Source organism: Triturus cristatus, chromosome 7, assembly GCF_964204655.1.
Source record: "Triturus cristatus chromosome 7, aTriCri1.1, whole genome shotgun sequence".
Taxonomy (NCBI): Eukaryota; Metazoa; Chordata; class Amphibia; order Caudata; family Salamandridae; genus Triturus; species Triturus cristatus.
Window position 1 is genome coordinate 1,561,701,913 of NC_140590.1, and position 26,988 is coordinate 1,561,728,900.

The 26,988-nt window shown below is 49.8% G+C and overlaps 1 protein-coding gene across 3 annotated transcripts in view; it reads right to left on the reverse strand.

Annotated features, from left to right (window-relative positions):
* The window catches only part of CTSA (cathepsin A), a 71,484-nt gene extending 50,957 nt beyond the window's left edge, over nucleotides 1-20,527 (reverse strand). Inside the window, exon 1 of one of the 3 annotated variants that reach the window (XM_085619375.1) lies at nucleotides 20,400-20,527. The gene's annotated coding sequence lies outside the window, so the exon portion shown is untranslated. Of the gene's footprint in view, nucleotides 1-17,031; nucleotides 17,255-20,161 lie in introns of those variants that run through there. The other 2 variants (XM_085619377.1, XM_085619376.1) reach the window with 2 other exon arrangements.
* Between the last annotated feature and the right edge of the window lie 6,461 nt (nucleotides 20,528-26,988).

Here is a 26,988-nt window from a genome sequence, read left to right on the forward strand (position 1 = left end):
ATCAAGCCAATACAAGCCACGTTTTCACACGACTTCATGCATAAAAAGGAAAAACTAAGCATTAACATCCGAGGGAACAAGCATTGACATAGCCAACAGGTCTCGCCTTTGGTACCTTATAAGTCCTATTCAATCAATCAATTAATCAATCATTACACTTGTAAAGCGCGCTACTTACCCGTGAGAGTCTCAAGGCACTGTGGGGATGGGGTGCTGCTATTGCTCGAAGAGCCAGGTCTTGAGGAGTCTTCTGAAGGTGAGCAGGTCCTGGATTTGCCGTAGGTGGGCAGGGAGGGTGTTCCAGGTCTTGGCGGTGAGGAAGGAGAAGGATCTGCCACCGGAGGTCGTTTGTTGGATGCGGGGGACAGCGGCGAGTGCGAGGCTGGCGGAGCGGAGCTGGCGTGTGGGGGTGTAGAAGCTGAGTCAGCTGTTGAGGTAGGCTGGTCCGGTGTCGTGGAGTGCTTTGTGTGCGTGGGTAAGTAGTATGAAGGTGATCCTCTTTTCGACAGGGAGCCAGTGTAGGTCTCTCAGGTGGGGGGTGATGTGGCTGCGGCGAGGGACGTTGAGGATCAGTCGGGCGGAGGCGTTTTGAATGCGTTGAAGTCGTCGCAGGTGTTTGGCCGGGATACCTGCGTAGAGTGCGTTGCCGTCGTCTAACCTGCTGCTGACGAGGGCCTTGGTCACCATTCTTCTTGTTTCGGTGGGGATCCACTTGTAGATCCTGCGGAGCATGTGGAGGGTGTTGAAGCAGGAGGAGACGGTGTTGACCTGCTTTGACTTGGAGAGCGAGGAGTTGAGGATGAACCCCAGGTTGCGTGCGTGGTCGGTGGGTGTTGGTGCTGTACCCAGCGTGGTCAGCCCCCAGGAGTTGTCCCAGGCAGAGGGGGTGGTTCCGAGGATGAGGACCTCCGTCTTGTCCGAGTTCAGCTTCAGTCGGCTGTTCCTCATCCATTCGGCAACGGCCTTCATTCCCTCGTGGAGGTTGGTTTTGGCAGTGTGTGGGTCCTTGGTGAGGGAGAGGATCAGCTGGGTGTCGTCGGCGTAGGAGATGATGTTGAGATCGTGCTGGCAAGTGACGTGCGCGAGGGGGGCCATGTAGACGTTGAACAGCGTCGGGATGAGCCCTGGGGTACGCCGCAGATGATGTCGGTGGCTTCGGAGTGGAAGGGGGGAGGGAGAAAGAGGCGGACGCTCTGGGATCTGCCGGAGAGGAAGGATGTGGTCCAGTCCAGGGCCTTCTCTTGGATTCCGGCTTCTTGGAGGCGTGTCTTTAGTGTGCGGTGGCAGACCGTGTCGAAGGCGACTGACAGGTCCAGGAAGATGCTGGCTGATTTTTCGTCATTGTCTAGTTGGATCCTGATGTCGTCTGTGGCGACGATGAAGGCTGTCTCGGTGCTGTGGTTTCCTCGGAATCCGGACTGGGACGGGTCTAGGATGTTGTTGTCCTCGAGGTAGCTAGTCAGTTGCGTGTTGACGACTTTCTCGATGACCTTCGCCGGGAACGGGAGCAGGGAGATGGGCCGGAAATTCTTAAGGTCCTTGGGGTCCGCCTTGGGTTTTTTGAGGAGGGCGTTGATCTCGGCGTGCTTCCAGCTTTCCGGAAAAGTGGCTGTCTCGAGAGAGATGTTGATTACCTTCCATAGTTGGGGTGCGATGGCTGCGCCTGCTTTGTTGGATATGTGGTGTGGGCAGGGTCTGACGGTGATCCTGAGTGGATGGAGTTCATGATCTTGGGTGTTTCGTCGTCGTTGACGTTGGTCCAGGAGGTCAGGCGGTTGAAGCGGGTGGTGTTCGCAGGGAGGGTGGAGTCTGGCGTAGTCGGGGCTGTCGTGGTGTTGAAGCTGTCGTGGATGTCACCGAGCTTGCGGTGGAAGAAGGTGGCCAGCGAGTCGCACAGTTCTTGTGAGGGCGGGATGTCATTGGTGTTGGTGCTGGGGTGGGAGAGTTCCTTCACGATGCTGAAGAGCTCTTTGCTGTCGTGTACATTGTTGTCCAGGCGGGCTTTGAAAGAAGATCTCTAGGCTAATCTGATGAGGAGGTGATGTCTGTGGGTGGAGTCTTCGTGGGCTGCAAAGCTGTCTGATGTTCGTTCGTGGAGCCATTTCTTCTCCAGTGTCCGGCATGCTCGTTTGGAGGTCTGGAGCTCTTCGGTGAACCAGGTGGCTTTCTTGCTGGTGCGGCTGTTGGAGGGTTTCTTGAGCGGGGCGAGGGTGTAGGCGCAGTCGTTGATCCATTGTCTGAAGTTGCGTGCGGCGGTGTCTGGGTCGGTGGGTGGGATCTGGGCGAGGGTGGCGGTCAGCTGTTCTCCGGTGACTTTGCTCCAGCAGCGGCGGGGCAGCTGTTGGGTGTGGTGGTGCGTGGTGAGCTTCGTGTAGGTGAAATGGATGCATCAGTGATCGGTCCAGTGGAGTTCGGTGGTGTGGTCGAAGGAGACGTGGGGGGCTTGAGGAGAAGATGGGGTCAAGCGTGTGGCCGGAGGCGTGGGTGGGAGCGGTGACGAGTTGACTGAGGCCGAGGTTGGCAATCAGGGTGGCGGAATTGGCGTCGTCGTTGTTGTTCGAGGTGGAAGTTCAGGTCTCCGAGGAGGATGTAGTTCGTGGAGGCTGACGAGGTCGGCGATTGATTCGCTGAACTGTGGCCGGGGTCCGGGGGGTCTGTAGACGAGGGTTCCTCTGAGGGTGGTGTTGGGGTCGGTGTGGATCCGGAAGTGCAGGTGTTCGGCGGTGCGGATGGTGTCGTCTGCGTGGGTGGAGACCTTGAGGGTGGACTTGTGTACGATGGCTATTCCTCCTCCAATTCCGTTGGTACGGTCTCTGCGGGAGATCTTGTAGCCATCGGGTGCCTCGGCACCCAACGGCTATGGCGATGTCGGGTGCCGAGGAGTCGTTCCACCAGGTCTCGGTCAGGAAGGCAACTTCTGGGGCGGAGGTGTTGAGCAGGTCCCAGAGCTCTACAGCGTGTTTGCGTGCAGAGCGTGTGTTTAGGAGCATGCAGCGGAGGTGGTTGGGTCCGGTCCTTGGTGGTTTTGTCACAGGTGAAGCTGCAGGTGCGGCAGGAGAAAGGTCCATGGAGGGTGTTGGCATCGTATCGGAGTCTGGCGTCGTGGCGGTCGTAGGGTCCAGGAGTTCAGGCGCTGGGCGCGGTCCAGGCGCGAACGGGCTTTAGGGAGACTGGCATGCAATGTAAAAGAATGAGAGATGTCAGTTGGCCTCTAACTACAGCAGGCAACAAGTAAAAATCCTGCTGTGTAACTAGAATTACTTTGCTGCCATCACTGTAGTCCTACACTGCCCAGTGAGATGATAGTAGTCAATATCCTTAAAAGGAAAGTGCACATGGAGTACTCTACTGACCTGAGAGCCCTGCTCTGAGTCTCATTCCATTTCTCGGGCGGCCTCACCGCACACGTGCGATAGTCGTGTGCACTGAAGTGAGGATAAACATGCTACAGCTTACTATGGGGAACTCAAGACAGGTTGCACGCTCTTCAGATCAACAAAAAATCAGCCCTCTCTTCAGAGCAATGCAATGGACCTTTCTCTGTCCCAACAGAAAGAGAGTAAGATGCTGGTTATTATCAAGGCAGGACACAGTGTAAAACGATATAACTAAAGTGATATTGTATTTCTTTCCCCGTATTTAGCTCTTTTCTACTTCATGCTTTTCTTGTTGCTTATCCCCTCATTCTACCTTTATACGTTCATTTATTGATTTTGAATTTTTAAGCATAATTTTACTTGCATCATTTTCAGTTTGTTAAGCCCATTTATTATATATATATATTCAATCAATCAATCATAGCATTTGTAAAGTGCACTACATACCCGTGAGGGTCTCAAGGTGCTAGGGGGAGGGGGGGGGGGGGGTGAATGCTGCTACTGTTCGAAGAGCCAGGTCTTGTGGAGTCTCCTGAAGGTTAGAAGGTCTTCGGTCTGCCATAGGCGGATGGGAGGGTGTTCCACGCTTGGCGGCGAGGTGGGAGAATGATCTGCTGCCGGCGGTCACTCTTCGGATGCGGGGGGACGGTGGCGAGGGTGTGGTCTGCGGAGCGGAGCTGGCGAGGGTGTAGAGGCCGAGTCGTCTGTTGAGGTACGCTGGTCCGGTGTCGAGGAGTGCCTTGTGTGCGTGGGTGAGGAGCTTGAAGCTTATCCTCTTGTTGATGGGGAGCCAGTGCAGGTCTTTCAGGTGGGGTGTGATGTGGCTGTGGATGTCAAGGATCAGGCGTGCGGAGGCGTTCTGGATGCGTTGGAGTCGTTTCATATTGGTTTCCTATGCAGTACCATGCATTATATTACAATCATTACCTATTCGCTTTATTTTAGTTTCACTGGCATTAATTCTTTATTATATGTTTGTTTTTCCATGAAAGAGTTAAACTTAAAGTGATATTGCAGAAAACATTATCTAGGACAGATTCTTTAACAGGAATCACACAAAGGAGGTACTGCGACTGGTAATTGCCACTATCTTAATCTAGACTATAATAACACCCCCCGCCCCAAATTAAAAACACAACCACCTGCACGGTGCCAACTGTTTTAATGGGCTTTCAACTTACCACCAATTACTCAAAGATTCTATCGTTTGTAACTAGTTACTGGCCTCCAATCTGAGTGAAACGCTTGTTGAACGTAGTATTCTCATGTTCATTCATACCTGCCCTGCAAAGTCAGGATTAGAATACTCCCCCACACCATCCCAAGGCGATCGGTGCTTTATGACTCAGACGCACTACCTGTGATATTAGACACTTAAATGTTCATGTGACCTGCGGTAGGCAGCACTGCAACTTAGCCACCCAGGTGAGAGTATACTGGGCACCTCGCTCTTTAACATTGCATGCATGCTCCACCTGTGTCCCAGTACGAACCAATGCACTCAAACCCGATTCCTCAAGGGAGTCAAAGTTATAATCTATAGATGATTTCTGTGCATGCAGCGGAATAAGCACCCTGGGATATCTGTGCAGTGCTATAAGCACGCAAGGGTACCCGTGCTGCGCTCATCACTCACATCCTTCATGCCATGCAAGCACCTGCTCTAGTTTAAACGTGTAGACGAGTAAACTCCCCCCCCCCCCCGGCGGCAAAGTGACAAGCTCGCAAGTGGTGCGCGCGCGAGCCACAGCGAGCGATCTGTTTTCAATTATCGCGCCCGTGTCTGGGAATGATAATTGAAAACAGAGGTGGCCTGTGCGGGTAACCGCAAGCAAAAGGCCGTGGGCGGGGCAAAGGCGGGACATGCACCCGCCTTTGCCCAATTGCGTGCTGTCTTTCTTAGAAAGACGCACGCAAAGCCCAATAGCCTGGGAGACAAACGAAAGCACACGCACGAGCGTGTGGTGAGCTTTCTAAAGTCCATTACTAAAAGACAGGACGCAGCGCATGCGCGCTGCTCTAGGCTCGACATAAAAAGGAGACACAAATGGATGCCCATTTAGTGGCTAATCTGTACAAAACAATGATTAATCATGGCTTCTTCTTAACCAAATTGTATGATCTTAGGCAAATATTTTACCAAACCTCTTTTCTTCACATTCGCATTTGAAGACACCTTCAAATACGAGAATTCAGAATACCAGTTATAGAGAAAGCTACTAAATTTGGTTTAATAGTCTATAATCAGGGCCACTGAAATTATGCATCAGAGGAGGGCTAGATTATTTGTCAGGGTTCACTAAATAATGCAGCAAGAAAGGGCAAATTATGCAGCCTAATGTGGCACATTTTATGATAGTATTACTTTGCGATTTTACACTTATTAGCAATCTCTGGGCATAGGTTACTTCTCATTTGTATCGGTTTAACACCCAAATATAGCAATAAGCAACAGATGGCCACCACTCAACCTTTGCAAAGGGCCTTCCACTGCGCGGCAACACGTGTACTGCGGTTTTAGTAACTTCTGAACTGTCTGAGCTAGAAACAATATTTTTGTTTAAATCTGCAGATTATTCAGAAGATGATGGATTATGTGGAAAATGCGGCAAATATATAATAATGCAAAAAAATGCAGAGCCGCACAACTGCATAATTACAGTGGCACGAACTATAATGTTGCTTTTCATAACAACTGGGCCACAAACAGGGTTCAAATTACAAGTGTCTTGCCTCTTAGTTCACTAACGGTACTGTCGTCAGAGTGGGGCAGAGGCAGGAGTGGTTCTAAGTTCATGTTTAACAAGCATTTGCAATGCAATAGGTCTCGCATTTGCAAAAGTTTAAGCTATTGGCATTGTTCATGACAATGCCTTTTTTATCTATTTTATAAAACAAACACGTAAATAAATGCCATTATCATTTACAATGCCAATAGCTAGTGTTGCATTATTATTAGCAATGCCAACTGCTCACACTTTTATAATGCGAGACCTATTGCATTGTAAATGCTTGTTGCATCTGGCTAGCGAGATGCAAAAATAAACCGTGGCTGCCTGGCAAGCGCTTGTTTACTTACGGTTTAGGACGCTTGGCAGGAAATGCTCCAACAAAAAGGGGAAAAACGCCTAGCAATGGCAAGGGTTTGTTTTGTGCCTACTATTATCTTAGCTCGTCCAGTTTGCTATCTTTGCAGTATTCACAGTTTCGGTATGTCACAGATCGGTTTTGGGGTTTAAAAAAAAAAAAAAAAAAAAAACACCGCTTCGGACGACCGACTTGTTTGTGTGTCTCCCGAACAATGTTTGTCTTTGACCTGAGAGCGGCATGGCCCCTGGGCGGTTTATTTACAGCTACCGACCCCAAAGAAATACTAGTGGATGGCATGGGAACACACTCAATTGTGCACGCATGGCCCACAGTGCTTCCTGGACCACTAACTATGATTGTGAACGCACACAAGGGCGCACGCATTCTGTTGAAGCACCATGGTACCAGCGGCTGAAATGTGAACAGACACTGGGGGGTACGGGGATTGTATTCACGCACCACGGGCCACCTGCACCTCTGGATGTGATGCACACTCACACTGGGGGTGCACGGATTGTATTCAAGCACCACGGGCCTCCTGCGCCTCTGGATGTGATGTAAACCCACACTGGGGGAGCGCGGATAGTATTCACGCACCAAGAGGCTTCCTGTACCACTAGATATGTTGTAAATACACTGCGGATGCTCAGATTGTGGTTGTGCACCCCATGCGCCTCTGGGTGTGATGCACACCCACACTGGGGGCGCCCGGATTGTATTCACGCACCACGGGCCTCCTGCGCCTCTGGATGTGATGCAAGCCCACACTGTGGGTGCACGGTTTGTATTTACACCACAGGCCTCCTGCGCCTCTGGATACGATGCACACCCACACTGGGGCCGCCCAGATTGTATTCACGCACCACGGGCCTCCTGCACCTCTGGATGTGATGTAAACCCACACTAGGGGCGTGCGGATTGTATTCACGCACCAGGAGGCTTCTTGTACCACTAGATATGATGTAAACACACTGCGGACGCTCAGATTGTGGTTACGCACCACAGGCCTCCTGCGCCTCTGGATGTGATGCAAGCCCACACTGTGGTTGCACAGATTGTATTTACACCACAGGCCTCCTGCGCCTCTGGATATGATGCACACCCACACTGGGGACGTGCGGATTGTATTCATGCACCATGGGCCTCCTGCACCTCTGGATGTGATGAACACCCACAATGGTGGTGCGTGGATTGTATTCACGCACCAGGATGCTTCCTGTACCACTAGATATGATGTAAACACACACTGCGGACACAGATTGTGGTTACGCACCACAGGCCTCCTGCGCCAAGAGCAGCCACTCGAGTACATTCGCTAAGCACGGTTTGTTCGCACCGCACGCCCCACATGGTATCCAGCACCACTGACAGTGATGTGAACACATAGGAGAGCTCTATTCCTGAGCACACCCACAGGCGTGCCTTCCCTCGCACACGTGGCATCCCACACGGAACAGACGCTGCGCATAAAGAGGCGCTATCGATTGAAATAATAGAAGCATTATTTTGATTTGTCTTGACACGAGGGCTGACTTATGAATCTCTTTCTTCAATGATTGCTTTAAGGTCTCCAGTCACATGGAAATGAAAAAGTCTCACCCGATGGAACCCGCGCCATGGACAGCTACAAGATACACTTGTGAACCGGCGTTGTATTGATGGCCCACCGAGGCCTGTGGCTACCCCAAGGTATGGCGTGCGCCGCGTCAGGGTCCCCCGGGACATCTGTTCCCACTTTACACCTCCAGAACCACTGCACGAGTCAATGGTGTGAGAAACAGGAGAAATACAGGGAGACAGCGCTGCACGTGGTTCCGTTCTGCACTTTCTAGGACGGGTTAAAACAAAGGGAGGCCGGACCCGCGCGCACACTCTGCTGCAAACCCGTACAGTTGTGGGGACCATTGAATACACACACACGGAAGGCCGCCGGTGACGGACGTGCTCACACACGTAATATTACTTCTACAAGAGTAATGTGCATTATTTACAGCTCTTAGAAAGGCCAGAAGTGCGGTATTTAGCGCTACATAAAACACGAGTTATAAGCCCATTGTTTTGTAATGTCAAATGGAAGGACCAATCGTGGATTTGGATTGGATTTGGATTTATAGAGCGCATAGCTACCCTTGGGCATCCCAGCGCTGAGAGGACTAAGTTTATTCCCCGTGGGGTCGGAGCAGGGAAATGTTTAGGGGAAGAGCCAGGTTTTTAATTTTTTCCGGAATGCCAGTAAATTCTGCTCACTCCTCAAGGGTAGTGGGAGGGAGTTCCATAGTTTAGGCGCGTTATAGGCGAACCTGCGGCCACCCGATCTTGCCTTTTTTATTCTCGGGATGGATGCCAGTACAAGTGAATCAGATCTTAGTTGACGACTAGCTTTGTGAGGTTTCATCAAGGAACGGAGTATTGGGGGGCCTTTATCTTGCAGAATTTTGTGCGATATGCAGAGCGTTTTGAATGTGATGCGCTCTTTTACTGGGAGCCAATGTAGGCTCTTGAGGGCAGGTTTCGCCGAATTCCGTGCTTTAGTTCCCGTGAGGACTCTAGCTGCGGCGTTTTGGGCGACCTGGAGTTTTTGAGTGACTGATGCAGGGGCTCCCAAGTATAGGATGTTACCATAATCAAGTCTTGAGTTGACCAGTCCCTGCATCAGTAGCTTCCTGGAATGGAAAGGGATCAGGTGGAGGATCTTACGGGCCATACGGATTAGGCCGAAGCAGGTCCCTGATGTTTTCCTGGCCTGGGTTTTGAAGTTAAGGTCCTGGTCAAGCCAGATGCCTAGACTTTTAACTTCTGTTTTGGGAGTAGGGTAGGTGCCCATGCAGGCAGGCCAGGAAAAGTTGACGGGTAATTTATGTTGATTGCCCAGTAGGAGGATTTCGGACTTGTCGCCGTTAAGCTTGAGTCTAGAGTCCGACATCCATTGTGAGATCTCTTCTAGGCAACTGGCCAAGTTTCCTAGGCTAGAGTCAGAGTGGTTAATGGACACGACCAACTGGGTGTCGTCAGCGTACATCACTGACTTGACACCAAAGGGAGTGATGAGGTCTTCGAGAGGTGCCATATAGACATTAAAAAGTGTGGGGCTAAGGGAGGAGCCCTGAGGGACCCCACACTGCATAGGTAGGGGTTTGGACGTGGAGAAGCCGTCTGAAACCTGGAATGATCTTCCCTTGAGGAAGGATTTAATCCATGCGAGGGCCGAGTCAGTGATTCCCAGTTGGCTCAGCCGGTGGACCAAGATGGAGTGGTCCACCGTGTCGAAGGCGGCACTTAGATCGAGGAGGATCACTGCCACTGATCCTCCTGCGTCTAAGATGGCTCTCGCCTCTTCGACAACTGCGAGCAAGGCGGTGTCGGTGCCTTGACCCGGTCTAAAGCCAGTCTGGGAGTCGCGTAGTAAGTGATTGGACTCCAAAAAGGAGGATAGCTGTTTGTTAGCTATTCGTTCCGCCACTTTACTGATCCCTGGGAGGAGGGAAATCGGCCTGAAGTTGGCGGGGTCTAGGGGGTCCAGGTGGGGTTTCTTCAGGAGGGCCTTGACCGTCGCCTTTTTCCAGTTGGCTGGCACGGTGCCACTCCTGAAGGAGGCGTTTATTAGATAGGTGAAGGGTTGGGCAATGGTGGGGGCGACCAGTTTCATCTTGCTGATGGGGGCAGGGTCCGCTGGTGAGCCACTTTTAACAGCTTTCAGGGTTTCTAAGAAAGCTTCCGTGGAGATTTGATCAAAGGCTCGCAGGCAGGGAGCCTCCGGCCGACGGAGGGGTGCGATAGGATGAAGAGGAGCAGGGGGTGAGGGGAGTGAGGTGAGTATTTTGTCGATTTTTGCGGAAAAGAAGTTGGCCATTTGATTACATCTCACGCCTTCAGGGTCAGGAGGGGGGGGGGGAGGGTCCTGGATTTTGGTGAGGAGCCGAACTATGCGGTATGTTTCCCTCGCTGAGTTAGCAGCTGCCGCAATCTTTCCTTCGAAGAAGGTGGCCTGGGTGGATTTAATTGCGGCTTTGTAGAGCTTGATAGCGGTTCTGTATTCGATTTTGGAGGCTGTGGACCAATTTTTCCTCCAGACGCGTTCTAATTTTTTGCAGCTCTTTTTTAGGGAACGGAGTTCCTGGGAATACCAGGGATAGTTGGTCGATTTGTTCCTGCTAGGCATTGGTTTGGGTGGCAGAATGGCATCAAGGGATTGATGGATCCAATCCTGTAGCTGAGTTTCTGCTAAGGACGGGTCTTCGTCCAGGAGAGGGGAGGTGGAGGATAGAACCTGAGCCCAGGCGCTTTTGTCCAGTTTTCTCCACGGGCGATCTGGGGGTTGGGGAGGGGGCTTACCCATAGGTTCTGTGGATAGCAGTAGCTCGAATGGGACCAAGAAGTGGTCTGACCATGGAGTGGGGATAGGGGGCCTAGCTGTGAGACGGGGGAGGTTGGAGAACACAGGATCCAGCAGGTGACCTTTGATGTGGGTCGGGAGGTTATTAAGTAGTTCGAGACTAAGCGAACCTAGGTCGGCTTTGAGGTCCATTGCCGGTTTGTTGGAGGGGTCGTCGAGATGGAGATTTAAATCTCCCAGTATCGTAAAATTCGGCGTAGTACAGGCCAGGGAGGAGACAGAGTCAATAAGAGACTCGCAAAAGTGGCGGATTGGTCCAGGGGGGCGATAGACTAATAGTCCCGAGAGTGTGAGCGATGGTGGGCGACTCACTGAGAAAAGGATGTTTTCGCAGCCCAGTATGGGACTATCTCTGAATTGACATGCGAGATAGTCTCTGTAAATAACAGCGATTCCTCCGCCGATGCCTACAGGTCTGTTGTGAAATTTAATCAGGTAATCCGGTGGGAGTGACTGAACGATATCTGGCTCTGATCCTGCTGCGAGCCATGTTTCCGCAAGCAAAAGACACCTGCAAGCTCCAATACCCTCCACCACTGACCTAAAAACATACCGGGCGCAACAAATATTTCCATAAACAAAGAAAGCGAATGAGGGCACCAACAGCAACCACTGAGTACAAATATGGAACAGCCCTAATGCGGGCAAGGCTAACCTTTGCGCAAGCAAGAAACCCAAGCGTTTATTCTGTATTTCAAACTGCTTTCCTCCTCGCTCGCTTTTTACCAAATGCACCCTAACCCTGAAGGGTGCAGCAAGCGTGGGATGCTAAAAAAGGGAATAAAACCCCTTCCACCCAAAGAAACCCTAAGAGAGAGCCCATGTGTCCTTTCAACGGGTACTTTTTGCGCTCAGAGCGAGTTTTGCCAATTGAAAACAAAAAAGACAAGCGCTCGCCATGACGTTTGTTTGCTTTTTTCTGCCGTCCCACTTGTACGGCCTCGCCTGCTAAAATGTTTCTTATCCTCATGGGGCCATGCGTTTGGCCCCGTAAAGATAAGAAACCTTTTGCGACGCAAGGAAGGCAGACGAGCCCGTCCAAATGTGACGGCTCAGAAAGCCGAGCAAAAACGTCACAAACACCTCTTTTCCAATGGCTGGCCACCGTTTAGCATAAACGGTGACGCCAGCCAATAGAAAAGAGGGGCGGGGCTTAATGCCCCTTACAGAAAATAACTAATGTCATTAAATCTCACCAGCGAGACTGCGCATGTGCGCAGCCTACGCTAGCGAGACCTAAAAACGATCACTTTTAATAAACACTTCCCAGGGTAGTGCTATAATGTGATGCGTTGATGTGAAAGCTTCCATGTTAAAGAAATACACTTTTTTGAATTATGAAGAGACTTGTCATTTTATGTGATGTTTGTTCCACGATTTACATGGCAAACATTTCAGGGCTCGACGTGTGCACGGCTCGCCCACCCCTGGGCATATCTATCATTCCTTAAGCCTTTGCAGTGCGCCAGACCGTGAAGCAAAAGCAATTCATGAGCAGATTGTGGGAAAAACTGGTAGGAAGGCATAGCCTATGAACGGAGGGATTACACTGTAACCCCTTCACATTTTGCAGTTAATGGACAACGAAGAGTACAATTAGAAACACCTAAAATAACATTACCGATGTGCACTAATCACAAAATCTGCTTGCGCCACACTGGAACCTGCCAGACACATGCTCCGTACTAGAACCTTAAATGGATTCTTTGAAAAATAGCCTTTTCTTAAACAGTGATGGTCTGTCTGTATGTATATGGTATTTCAGTAGCGCAACGCTGTCCAAAAGGCAGCAGAGCGCTGTACAAGGTCCAAGTCAAAGTTTATGTCTGGAAAAGCGCTGTACAAGGTCCAAGTCAAAGTTTATGTCTGGAAACCTATGCTAAATCATTGAGGGGCAGATTTCACGCAACACAGCGCAGTAAGTGAAGCAGCTGTGTTGTGTTGCATAAAAGGAAAAGAGCAGAACAGCAACATATTTTCAAAGATATGGTGCATTGGAATTGACATTGAAAGCTCTGACATGCAAGTTACAAAGTGAACCCTCGCATCCTCTCTGTTAAGTCCCTATTCAACCTCTTCCTCTCTCTGTTCCCTTTTCTCTATCTGTTCCCTCCTCCCTTGACATTTGTCTCTGCCCCTCCCCCACAAGCTTGCTCTCAGTTCCCACTACCTTGCCTTTTATATGCCTCCTCTAGCTTTTTTCTCTTTTCAACTTTTTCTTTGCCACCCTTAGAATCTTTCGGTATCTATTTTTGGCCTTTCTCTGCCCAGTCTTCTGAAATCCTTTCTCCATCCATTCTTTTTCTGTCTCAGCTGGCAGATCCTCGCTCTCTTTCCTCTTCTCTCAAGGTTCACTATCACTGTTCCAAACTTCTATCTCTCCCTCTGTATATATTCCTCTCTCCTCCTTTCTCACCATAATTTCCTTCTGTGTTTCACGCTCTCTCGAAGTGCTACTGCCTGTGAACTCAAAGTTTACGTTCAGCAACACAGCGCTTGGTCAGGCACTATTAATCATGGCACTGGGGCAGAATTGAGAAAACTGCCCCTTAAGTCAGCTGTCAAATTCTGCTTGGAGTGTATATCTTTGCTAGTTTTTTCATCTTTCAATACGTCCAGTTATGTATGATTGTTTGCTCAATGCTCCAATGAATAGTATAAACTAAAGAAAAAAAACATATTTTAGCTTGTACTTCTGCAGGCTATTTGATAATTGTGCAACGTTCTCAGATGCATCTTTAAAAATGGCCATTTGTCCATAATTGGTGTGCCTTTTGTAGAGAATATTTATGTCACTATCCATAATATACATTCTTGCCTGGTGATTACACTAATAGGTATATCCCATTATCGAAACTAGTATCGGTGCTCACCATTATCGGGCCTAGCATTACTGTACCTCACTATCGAACTTAGCATCTTTGTACCCAATTATCCAACCTAGCATTGGTGATCCTCATTAACGAACGTGCTAAAAAACAACAACAAAAAAAAAAAGACTGTGGAGCAAGCATGGTAAACCAAGTGAATCGTTACCAGTTAAATACTAACAAAAACACTAGTTGCTTAAGACACTTTCTAATTTAGGGCATGAGAGATCCACTCCTATATGTATATCAGATTTATACAGATGCAGTAAACTCGTCTAGTGAACGAGTTCAAAGAAGGCACAACCTTTTAGTGCTTCAGACAGGGCCAAAGTCAACAAGCATTTACAATGCAATGGTCTCGGCATTGTTAAAGTTAGAGCTATTGGCATTGCTCATGACATTATTTTTGTTTATGTTCTTGTTTTTAAAACATTTAAAGAAACGGCATTGTTATTTACAATGTCAATAGCTTAATCACTCTCAAATGCGAGACCTATTGCATTTGCACCCACACACAGAGCCACACAAACAAATAGAGCCACCCACACCCACACACACAGAGCCACCCACAGAGAGCCACTCACATAGAGCAACCCACACACAAATAGAGCCACCCACAGAGCCACATACACACACACAGAGTTATTAAAAGGTGCTTATGATGGTGTGACAATCGTCTGCTCTAAATACACAAACACAACCGGTATAGCCATTCGCCGCAAAGCACGGATACACATTAGGGTTTTTATTATCTTTAATAAAGCTTTATTTTCTTACAGCCTCACAAGCACGCACAAGAAACGCACTCAAACTTCAACAAACACACATTTCTGCATATGAGTGCACCTTCGTTGGCATAAGGAACCGCGCTCAACGCTTAAACACATTTCTATATCCAAAATAATCCTAACACAATAGTTAACACAACCACAATGCATGCATGCGTGCATTCCGCAGCACACATAACGGCATAACACTGACACCACACACACACACACCGGTAAACGTGAACCGGTGGTTGCAGGTGGCACTCACCGGCACTCATTTTTTGTTCAGCTTTTTACTCTTGTATAGTGCATGCTTTGAAACAAGTCGCCTCCAGGTGTTTATAACAGCAACAATTAAGAGATCCAGAGTTGAGGCTGAAAGCAAAGAGTTTCTCGCAGTGGCTGTCAGTGGGCCAAAAAGGTGATCTGTGGCCGCGGGGAAATTTCACTCTACGCTGACGTGCAGCAGGGGAGGGCTAAATACGACAGGCTTACTACACCTACAAAGTCTGAATGCCAGGCAGGAGCACGTCGAAGTGGGTATCTGTAGGCACAAAATGACACTGTTGAAAGGAACATTATGAGTAAACAAGGCTTGGGGAGTAAGTGTTGTATTTTTCATTGTCGGCAAGTTCCATACACGTTTATTTCAGTGTAGCCCTAACAAATACACAATCTTACACATATACACACACAGGCGTTGAAAAGACACATTTATTCACGCGATGCCTTAAAAACACACTTGTATATAAAGACTAGTGCAGACACAAACAAAAATGCATTTTGGCTGTGCAAACGCAGGCACGCATATAGGTAACTACACACATATAGAAAATAAACACACACACACACACATCCTTTCAAACACACTAATCTGCATTGATGATTGCGGCGCACATAGAAATAAACAACGCATTCACTCAGGCAAACACACAAAAATGAATAGGCACACACACCACAGACATGCACACCCGCGTGTGAATAGGCACATACAACACGCACACAAATAGGCACAGACGCATATACACACATCCTTACGAACACACTAATATGCATAGATGAGTGCCCACACAAACACAATGCCCACACTCTGGAAACTCATACGAATGAAGAGGCACACACAAACACGCACCCGCGAGTGAATAGGCACACACACGCACACAGACATGAACACACACACACATCCGTACAAACACACTAATCTGTATAGATGAGTGCCCACACAGACACAATGCAAACACACACGAAGACAAATGAGAGTACTACATAATACAAGGAACAGCTCTATGGTACAACAATGTTGGATGGAGGATTCAAAAAAAGCTTAAAGGTTAAAACTGTGCATAGCACAGATATTCTGCACACACACAAGCCCACGTAAAGTGACCCTCGACAGCACGCAAAATTCACTCAAAAGTAGGGAAGAGCAGTTCTCTCCCATCCATTGAGCAAGAGGGGCCAGGAGCTCTATGGGGCAGTACGGGGGGCGTGACAGGGAAGATGTGCAACGCACGGGATATGTGCAGCCGCGAGAGCCCTCAGATGGTGCCGCTCAACAGGGGAAGATGCGGAAGCTGCTACTGCACCCCTCCTCCAGAGAAGGGGGGGTTGGGGGGACATGACATTACAGGAGGACGAAAATAAGGTATTAGCAGAAGTCCGCCCCCACCCCACATACAAAACAGCTGTCTTAAGTCCGCACCGCGCACACCAAAAGGTAGTTATCTGTTATCCCCCCCGAACTGGGCGACTGATCCCCTCCCACTTCACACACACCCCTCGCACCCGCCCTCAGGGGCAGGAAGGAATTACCTCACCCACATGACCGACTACACGCACAGAATTATGCACAGCCGAAAGAGTGGGGGTTGAATAAAAGAACCCCGGTCTCTGCACAAACTATACGGGGGGGGGGGGGGGGGAGCGCCCTTATTCTAAACTGTATTGTGCGCCAAAGATTGGCACCCCCACAGGAAAAAAATGCAGATTAACGCTTCTTTTCTGGGTGTTTTTCGAGGGGCGGGGTGCCTGCGAGACACGTTCTTGCTACTTTCAAAACGCCATCCGTGCCTTAAAGTGCTGGGATGCCCGTGTGCTCTGCTGGGAGGCACTTTCGGTTTGTGTTGAGAGAGGAGGTACGAAAAAGGAGAGGGGGCAGAGAAACAAGCAGGAGTGTGTGAGACAGTGAGACGGCGCGAGACACAGGCATGCGGTGACTGTGTAAGAGAGGGCGAGGGAGGGAAGAGGGTGAAGGAGAGACAGAAAGAGGGCGGTTGGAAGATCTAGGGACGAGGAGGACGCAGAGGGGAAGGCAGCGAGAGGTAACGGTGAGGTGGGCAGAGATATTTACAAACAGAGAAGCAGAGGAAATAGAGATAGACAGGAGACAGATCGTGAGAAAGAAAAATAGAGGTGGGAGGGCTACGTCAGAAGCATTACAAAAACGAGCATTGAGTGCAGCGCGCAGCTGCAGCCATGTGGAGCTCTGATTTTTTTTCAAACTATTTTGGACGCCCTCACGCTCCGCAGCTCACCTTCCATTCACTCGTCACATAGTCGATGTTCCATGTTCCTTCGATCGTGGCTAATCTCTGAAGTTTGGACGGGATAATTTGACGTCACCAGACGTTCGCCTGTAGCGCAACGCCCTACGCTCACTCCTCACAGTGTTTTGAAGAAACGTGAGCTGATTCCTTAAAAAACAAGGCAGAGCAAAAGGCACACCACTGCCTTTCTCCGAGGTCAAGAAGAAATGCCTCGGAGAAAGGCAGCGTCCTTTTCGGATTCGGGGGCGTGTTTTGCTGTTGTCTCCTCCCTGAGACTTCTCGCAAAAAACACGCCCCCGATCGGAAAAGGACGGGGCCTAATAGGAATGACTGACCTCTTCTCCAATGGCTGGCCAGCATTCAAGAGGCCAGCCAATGGAGAACAGGGGAGAAGAGGGGCGGGTTCAAGCCCCTCTTCTCCAAGTCATTAAATCTCGGAGCGAGACTGTGCAAGCGCAGCCGAGACCTAAAAAGTAATTTAGCAAGCAACATGAAACTTGTACTGGTTTGCATCCACGATAATCCAAAAGGAATACATTCCTATGAAGGTGCCCTAAGTGAATAAACGACGCAGTGCAAGTGACAAATAAAAATAGTGCTCAACTTGTAAATTGTTTCAGGCAAAGATTAAGTATTTTGCAATATCAGTCGATATTAATCAGTGTGTGAAGAGGAGAATTCACTGCATAGTGAATGATTTAGGACTGACTATAAAGTCTCTTTGTAATCCCAAAACACCATAACCTGTCAATGTGTTGACCCCTTTACAGCTGTAATTTCCTATGGGGTCTTCCTCTGGACCAGAAATTGTAGCACCCTAAGGAATACTCAGCAAACATCAAGAGCATTTAGCTGTACTGCTGTTGCTAACGAGAATAAAACAACATCTGTCTTATTGACTTCAAGAGGTCAGCACAACTTCTAGCTGTCTCTAACTCGAACAATGGTGGAAAAATCCATTCTGAACTACCAGGGGAGGCCCCTTTCAGAAGGGAACACAAGCAAACCCCGACCAGTTTCAACCAACTTGGGCCTCATCAGTAGGGTGCTACTTGAGTCCAATAGCAGTTAGCATAGAGCCCGCCTGTCACACTTAGGGCATCAGCTGCAACAAACAAGGTGATGGATGAAATGATACCAAGAGCGAGCGCCAGCCAGGGCTGGCGCTAGGCATGGGTAGTTGCCCAGGGCCTCCCACTCAGCCTACCTGCATGGGGCCCCACACAATTGCAATACACCACCGGTCCTCATGTACCCCTGCCGATCCAATTGAAAGAAAGGTGTCTCTTTGCAATTGGGCTTATGGGAGGGCCCCTTGATCCTCTCAGGGATTGTGTGGATGGACCTAGGGGTGGGGGACCCTTGTCCCAGTTTCAGGGAGACACATTGTGCAGGTTTTCCCTGCAATTAGGCCATTCAGAGACACTGCGGACGCCCTTTGTCCAGCACTTTAGCGCCCCCACAGTTTTAACTCTCAGCCCCCAAGTAATTCTGACACCTTCAGCCCGATATGAGCTGTAAAAGATGTGCTTGTAGGTGGCTGAGAGGAGGAGCAGCAGCAGCCCATGAGAAGTCTCCACAAAGCAGCTTCCGGAGCCCTGAAGGTGTCACTTTGAAAATTCGAGGGGCCTCGCACATTTCCCTTCACCCGGGGCCCCAAAAATCCTAGAACCGGTCCTGGCGCCAGCGGTTAGACTAGTCTGTTTGCGAGCAGTCCGCCCATCACTTTATGAGTGTTCATTATTAAACCCAGCATCACTGTAGCCCATAGTCGAATATAACACTGGTGCTCCCCATTAGCACACCTAGCATCTGGGCGCACAATTATCCAAACCAGCATCAGTGTGGCCATTATGGGACCTCGCATTGGTGCAACCAGGGCTTTAAGTGGGCTGGGTCCTGCCGGGTCTCAGCACCGACAGTAATTTAAAAGGGCAACTTCAACAGGTTCCTTTCTGGCTCGATTTTTAGCCCCATAATTTAGGAAGCAGAAAAACGCATAATGCAGCAGGAGGACAAATAAACAAAACGTTTCCCTGAGCGACTGGCAGTCAGTTACCTGGGTCACTGTGCACCTCCCGCACCTGCATCAAAGAGAATTAACAACAGGAGGGAGAAGGCCTGAGATGCTTTCTTTTCTGTTCTAATTGAAGATGAGGGTTATCCTTACCAAAGACTGCGCTCTTCTAAGAGAATCACATCCTGTGCCGTTGCATTGCACATAGGATCAGGGCACCCTGCCTTCTTTTGCTGCTGTATCTGCTCCGCTCTGGGGGCATATATAATTTTCAGTACACACTGTGAAAGTAAATGACGAGCCATTGAGCCTGCCGGAATCCAACTGAGCTATTTTTTTGTTATATTGCAGCTGCAGGACACAGGTGGTCATGCGTCCGTTATGGGTAGGGAACTAATGTATTTGTGAAAGAAAGACCTCTCTCAGACCAGCAACGCTGGACAGCTTCCATTAGTGCAGTGGCACAAGGGCCCACTGAACCACGAATGTTGTTGCATTTTATAATTTAAAGCCAGGAGCCAATTTCTTTCCTTGAACTAGGGCCCAGGACACACTTGCCACGATTCTGACAATAGGTTCGATACAGAGATGTGATAATGGAATTCGATGTATTTTTTTGTTTTTATGGTTTCTCCTACCACATTCTGCACATCCTTGCGCCTTCATACATCTCAGGCAGCAGCCTCACTTTTAAAAATTATGAGTCACGGGATTCTAGAGTCACTTGATTCAGAACACACCCCTAATTACATATGCCATGCAGAACTCTTGGCCACGTCTCTTTGGCCATGTCGCGTTTAGAGACACCCCTACTTTCCCACTTTTTATTAGCCCACTTAAAGCCCTGGGTGCGACCAAATAATGAACCGAGCATTATCATGCCCCATTACCGAATCGATCATCGGTAGGACCCATTAATGAACAGAGACTCGGGGCCTATCATTATTGAATCAAGCATCGGTACTACCCATTAATGAACCGAGCATTGCTGTGGCCCATTATTGAACCGATCTTCAGTGTGCCCCTTTAACGAACATAGTATCGGTGTCGTGTGTCCCAATAACGAACCTAGCATCGGCGTACAGTATCCTTTTAGCCTACCTAGCATCGGTTCTCATCAGAAAATATACACTTCAGCAATCTTCTTGACTGCACCACTTCTTTTCTCTGTTCACCTTAGACGGGTGTCTAGCCTCGTCCGATACTTCGGTCACAGTCAGCACCCATAACATAGTTTCTCGCGCGCATTTTGCAGCCCAGTAGTCAGATAAAGCAATGGCACCCACTTTCCCGTTCCCCCTGTTACTCCTCCGGCCAACGCAGCTCTTTAACTGCTTACCTCTTTCCCCTATTTTCCTTCCTGGTCTGCTCAGCCGCTTCCTATCACCTGACTCTTCTTCAATAATATCATGTGATGTGCCGGTCACAGTGACACTCCACTGAGAGGGCCGGTCCGACGAGTTTGCGCACTTGCCAGGAAAAGAAGCCTGAACGAAGCTCAGCCCGCATAACGAAGAGGAAAGAGCTGCTGGGAGAAAACGTTTGTATAAAAAGATTACACAGGTGCTTGAAATGTAGCAGACAGAAAGCTACCAATAAACAAGTTCGCAAATTTTTTTAAACATGCTTTTTTTAAAACATGCCTGTTGAGAGAGGGGGGGGTAGTTAGGGGCGGGGTTACTGGACGGGTTGGGGGGGGGGGAGTTTAGGGGCAATGTTTTCGTTCTTACTTTTTGTTTTGGTTCAGGAAGTATCGAAGCGGATGATGCCCTCTGGGGCAGACCATGGTCACGAAGCCTTACGTCCAGAACGGAATCTTAGCCTTCCTAGGGGAGTATCCCTCCCGGGTAGGCACATGGCGGGGAGGCTCACCATGGGCGGGCTCCACTGGATGGCACGGGGGGGAGAATGGTCAGAGTCGCCCTGCGGAGAACCCGGGGATCCGCTTGAACCTTGCAGTTAAGACGCGGCCGGCCCACGGGGTTGTAGGCGACATGCTGTGTTTAAGGGGGGTCTGCCTACGGGGTGCGAGTTGGGATCCTGGGGGGCTGACTTACAGGAGCAGTGATCCGCCGGCCCGTAGGGTTGTAGGCGCTAGCTGCTGCTGCCGTTCCGATGCTTTGTTTTCTTTAATAAAAATAGATTTAATCCTAAAACATGCCTGTTCACGTGATCTACATTTTTTTTTCTGAATTTGTGGTATTTTCGTATCTTCCTTAAACCAAAAACACAAATATGTGCCCTTTGCAAGTTGGCTGAAACATAGCTGCTAAGATTCCAAAGTCCATTTGAGACGTGCTGCTCGAGTCCAGATTTTTTCTTTGAATTCTGGGACTTGTAGTATTGGTTAGGTTGAAGCCTGCCAGACAGCACAATTGTCTGGTTTGCTGAAGACATTTTGGGGAAATTCAGAAAGCTTCCCTGGGAATGTCATCTGCCTAATTGGCTTTGTGGTTTGTAACTCACATTTCCTTGATTTCTATTTGCTGGCTCTATTTGTTTTAGGCTGTCTAGCTTGAGTTGAACCCTTCCCTTACCCAAACTTGTTTACAGTATCCTTCCGAGATCGCACTTTCTGTAAACAGGCTTTAAATCGTGTTCTTATCTTGTCACATTTGCAGTGTATCTAAACACAAACAGCCCTGTTAAGTACCACACATCAGGCATTAGACTCATGCATTCCGGTGTGGTGGTCTGCATCACAGCACTGAAATGCATTAATCATGCATTATAGCGCTGCTCCGCTGTCAAGGAGGAGATGCACGTATTTTCTGTGGCGGTGCTGAACAAACACAGAGCAAACACAAGGAGATGATGGACTGAGCACTGAAACTTTTCAGATACTTATCCCCAGACACAGATCTGGGTTGAATTCATCATCATTCTTTAGCTCACTTCGCCACCCCAGTTCAGAACCAGCAATATGCAAATCAGTCTTGACCCTATTCCTCATGAGAACAATCCAGCCCGAACTTCCAAACCAGGTCTTCCCTGGACCAGAAACAAGCATGCTGAGACCAGCTTCAGGGTAACACCCCCCACTAGCCAGGCTAGTTTTAATCCAGTGGAGCAAAGTGAGCAAGGGACCCACGTCTGGGCATGATGGACGGAGCGCTGAAACTTTTCAGACACTCACTCCAGTCACAGATCTGGGTTGAATCCATCATCGTTCTTTAGCTCACTTTGCCACCCCAGTTAAGACCTAGCTATATGCAAATCAGGCTGGACCCTACCACCACAACTTAACACTCATCTTCAGCGCGCACCCATCAACAACACACCTCTCCCTCTTCATCTGTCATTCAGAGCTACGCTAGATCGCAATTTCAATATGTGCAGCAGGTGTAGTAACATCCTAGCCCAAAGCCAATATCATCACACAATAATGATTTATTTTTTAATTTTCATAAGACCCCAGCAGCACAGTTAGTTACTTCAACTGCACACTTTGTAAAATATACTTAATTTTCTTGCATTATCAACTCAAACATAGGGAAATGTGTCCTTCAGAATCAACAACAAACCATCATCAGTACTATTCTATAGCCCATCCCTAGGCTTAGCGCTCTTCAATGCACTCTTTTTGTTACCGCAATTCCATAACATTACTTTACATTTGTGTAGTAGGTGCAGTCGCTCAAACACATCTTGGCCTCAAGCATCCATTTCAAATAAAATAATGCTTAGTTTTGGACTACACATAGACAATAAGGAGCATAATTCCTTCAATGCACTTCCGAATATTTCACACAATGTCTACTGCAATGCACAAAACAAAACATTTTGAAACCCAGTCCATTGTTAAATAACAAAGATCCTCTTTGGTGCCTTTGCTCTTATAGCACAAGTTACTACTAGTGTAACAATATATCTGTAAGAGACATTAGTTAGTGATAGATTCCTTACCTTAGAATATCCCCAGGCGTCAGACTGGACCCGGAAAGTTTTTTCGCTAGCAGTCCCCTGCGCGTCAGTAGGAGGCGTCGTGCGGCTCCGCGTCCGTCGCTGGCGTCGTATGCGTCGAGATGACATCACAGAGACTACTTAGGTGCCACCCATGCGCGCTGTCAGTTCTGTACACGACTTTCCGCGCCAGGAACGCAGAGCGATGCAAAAAACTGACCACTGGTGCCATGAAACTAGGGCCCTGAAAGGGGATGACCTTAACCCTAGAAATCAGTTCAGTAAGGAATCTATCACTAACTAATGTCTCTTACAGATATGTCGTTACACAAGTAGTAACTTGTGCATCTGAAAGAGACACGTTAGTGATAGATTCCTTACCTCAGAATAGATACCCCAGCAATACCAACCATGGTGGTGAGTCTGCGAATAGATCACACCAGAAAGTCACGGAGAACAGAACGACCAAAGAAGCCGTCTCTCCGGACCTGACTGTCAAGGTAGTAATGCTTGATAAACGTGTGCAGCGAGGCCCACGTAGCTGCCTGACAAATGTCCTGCAAGGGGACGCCGCGTCCCAAGGCAGTAGTCGCTGCATTTGCCCTGGTAGAATGGGCACGCACCCACACAGGAGGCTCCTTCTTAGCCAACTAGTAACAGGCCTTGATGCAGAGAACGACCCACCGAGAGATGGTCAGCTTGTGCACAGCCAGACCTCTTTTGGCGCCCACGTAGCCAACAAAGATCTGAAGATCTGGTCATCCATCCGGAACTGTCGAGTATGCTGGAGGTAGAACGAGAGCGCACGTTTTGGGTCCAGATGGTGGAGCCGCTCCTCCTCTTTTGAAGGATGTGGAGGTGGAAAGAAGGTGGGCAAAGTGATGGTCTGCCCGATGTGGAAGGGCGGGACAACTTTTGGCAAGAAAGAATGACGGGTCCTTAAAACCACCTTGTCCGGATGAACAGAAAGGAAAGAAGGTTTGGAAGAAAGAGCCTGGAGCTCACTCACTCTTCTGGCAGAGGTGATAGCTACCAGGAAAGCCGTCTTGAGAGTGAGAAGACGCAAAGGACAGGTATGAAGGGGCTCGAAGGGAGCGCACATCAGATATGTCAAGACAAGGTTTAAGTCCCATTGAGGCATTATGAACAGCACGGGAGGAAACGTGTGCGTAATGCTTTTTAGGAAACTGTTAACAACCGGGGACTTAAAAAGAGAAGACTGATCTGGAAGCCGTAAAAAGGCGGAGATGGCCGAAAGATAACCTTTGATAGTGCCCAGTGCAGAGCCCTGCTGGGCCAAAGAAAGAAGGAACAGAAGGACGTCGGAAAGAGGGGCAGAAAGGGGATCCACAGCCTTAGCTGTGCACCATGCCACAAACTTTTTCCACCTGCAGGCGTATACCATTTTAGTGGAGGGCCGCCTGGCCGCCAGAATGACATCACAGACTTCGGGAGAAAGATCAAAATCTGGAGGTGGAGGCTGGTTAAGTTCGGGTGGAGGACTGTCCCCTGCTGCGACAGAAGATCCTCCCGAAGAGGCAGACGGATCGGGGGGTTGATCGCCATGCTGAGTAGCTCGGGATACCAGTATCTTCATGCCCAATCCGGAACCTCAAGGATGACTTGGGCCCGGTCGCGCCGAATCTTCTTCAGCACTCTGGGCAGAAGTGGTATAGGCGGAAAGGCGTACAATAGACCGCAACTCCACTCGCAACAAAAAGCATTGCCTAGCGAGAGCCGCCTTGGAAATCCCAACGCGCAGAACTGATGACATTGTGTGTTTTCTTCGGTGGCAAATAGATCTAACCAAGGCTCTCCCCACTGCAGAAAGAGACCTCGTGCCACGTCCCAGTGCAGACGCCATTTGTGATCTATCAAGCACCGGCGGCTGAGTTCGTCCGCCCTGGCGTTCAGAAAACTTGCCAGGTGTTGAACCACCAAGGTAATGCCTTGATGTTCCAGCCATGTCCATAGGCGCAGAGCCTCCTGACATCGGGTGCAGGACCCCACCTGCCCTGTTTGTTGCAATACCACATGGCGGTGTTGTTGTCCGTGAACACCTGCACCACACTTCCCCGGACAGAGGGAAGAAATGCCTTCAGTGCAAGGCGGATCGCCCAAAGCTCCAAAAGGTTGATATGGAGCCGGGACTCCACCAGACCAGAGTCCTCTGATCTCCGCCTCTCCCAAGTGGCCACCCCATCCCAGGAGGGACGCATCCGTCACCACTGTGTGCTCCGGTTGGGGAAGGGAGAGGGATCTGCCATTGACCCAATCGCGGTTCGTGTGCTACCACTGCAATTGTCGTGCAGTGCCCTCCGAGATCTAGACATGATCGGACAGATTGCCCTGATGCTGTGCCCACTGGAACTTCAGATCCCACTGCAGAGCCCGCATATGCCATCTGGAATGTGGCACCAGCAGGATGCAGGAGGCCATCAGGCCCAGGAGCTGGAGGGTCATCCTGACTGAAACCCGGGATAGAGGTTGAAAGATCGGAATCATAGTCTGAATAACCCGGACTCGCTGCTCGGGAGGATAAACCCGAAACCGCGTCCAATCCAGAACCGCTCAGATGAAGGGGAGCTTCTGAGAGGGACTCCGGTGCGACTTCGGCACATTGATGGAGAACCCCAGCAAATGCAGGTCGGCCGTAGTCTGAAGGTGACCGACAACTGCCTTGGGCGAGCCCGCCTTCAGCAACCAGTCGTCGAGGTAAGGGAAGACTGACACCCCTGACTTGCGCAGGTGAGCTGCGACCTCCGCCATCACCTTTGTGAACACCCGAGGGGCGCTGGTAAGGCTGAAGTGGAGCACGGCAAACTGAAAATGCTCCTGGCCTACCGTGAACCGCAGGTTACGCCGGTGGGCCAGCAGGACGGGGACGTGAAAATAGGCGTCGTGCAAGTCCAACGCTATCATCCAGTCTCCAGGGTCGAGGGCAGCCAAGACCTGAGCAAGAGTCAGCATTTTGAACTTCTCCTTCCGGAGGAAACGGTTGATGTTCCGGAGTTCCATGATGGGACGCAGGCCCCCTTTGTCCTTCTTTGGGACCAGAAAGTAGTGGGAATAACAACCACTCCCTACTTCCGGCCCAGAAACGCACTGGCCAAGAGGGCCGTAACTTCCTGATGGAGAGTTGCCAAGTGTTCCCCAGACATGCGGTGGTACTGAGGTGACATGGCTGGAGGGGCGGACTGAAAGGGAAGGATGATCTTCAACACCCACGTGTCCGATGTGAGAGCGAGCCAGTGGGGGAGTTGATGGCGGATCATGCCACCCACTGGCGTGGGGTGCTCCACAAAGCTCAGATTAGGAAGGTTTGGAAGTAGAAGCAGCGGGGGCAGAGGTAGACTGACCCCCACGCTGATTCCCAGACCTGCCCCTGCGGAAGCCACATCCGCGCAGAGGCTGGTTCTGTACGGGCTTGCTGAAGGAACGTGCCTGGGCACTCCTGCCTTGGCCACGAAAGGAACGAAAACCAGGAGTGGCCGGGCTTTTCGTGGAAAGACCTAAGGACTTGGCCATAGCCCGCGAGTCCTTAAAACGCTCCAACGCACTGTCAGCCTTATCGCCAAAAAGACGGGTGCCATCAAAGGGCATATCCATGAGAGAGCTCTGTACATCTGGCGAGAACCCGGAAGATCTCAACCAGGCGTGGCGACGAAGTGCCACAGTCGTAGAAATAGCTCTACCTAGTGAGTCTGCGGTGTCCAAACCACACCGAATGGCGAACTTAGCCGCATCTTTACCCTCTGCCACAGCCTGAGGCAGCACGGCCTGGGCCTCCTCAGGACACTGAGGCAACATCTGTGCAACAGCATCCCACACCGCGTGGGAATAGCGGCCCAAGAGGCATGCTGTGTTCACCGACCACAGCCCTAAGCTGGCTGAAGAAAACAACCGCTTGCCAAACTGCTCCAGCTTCTTAGAGTCTTTATTCGGCGGAGCCGTGGAAATGGCACTCTGGGACGTCGAAGCTTGTATGACCAGGCTCTCGGGCGTAGGATGAGTGGTCAGAAAGG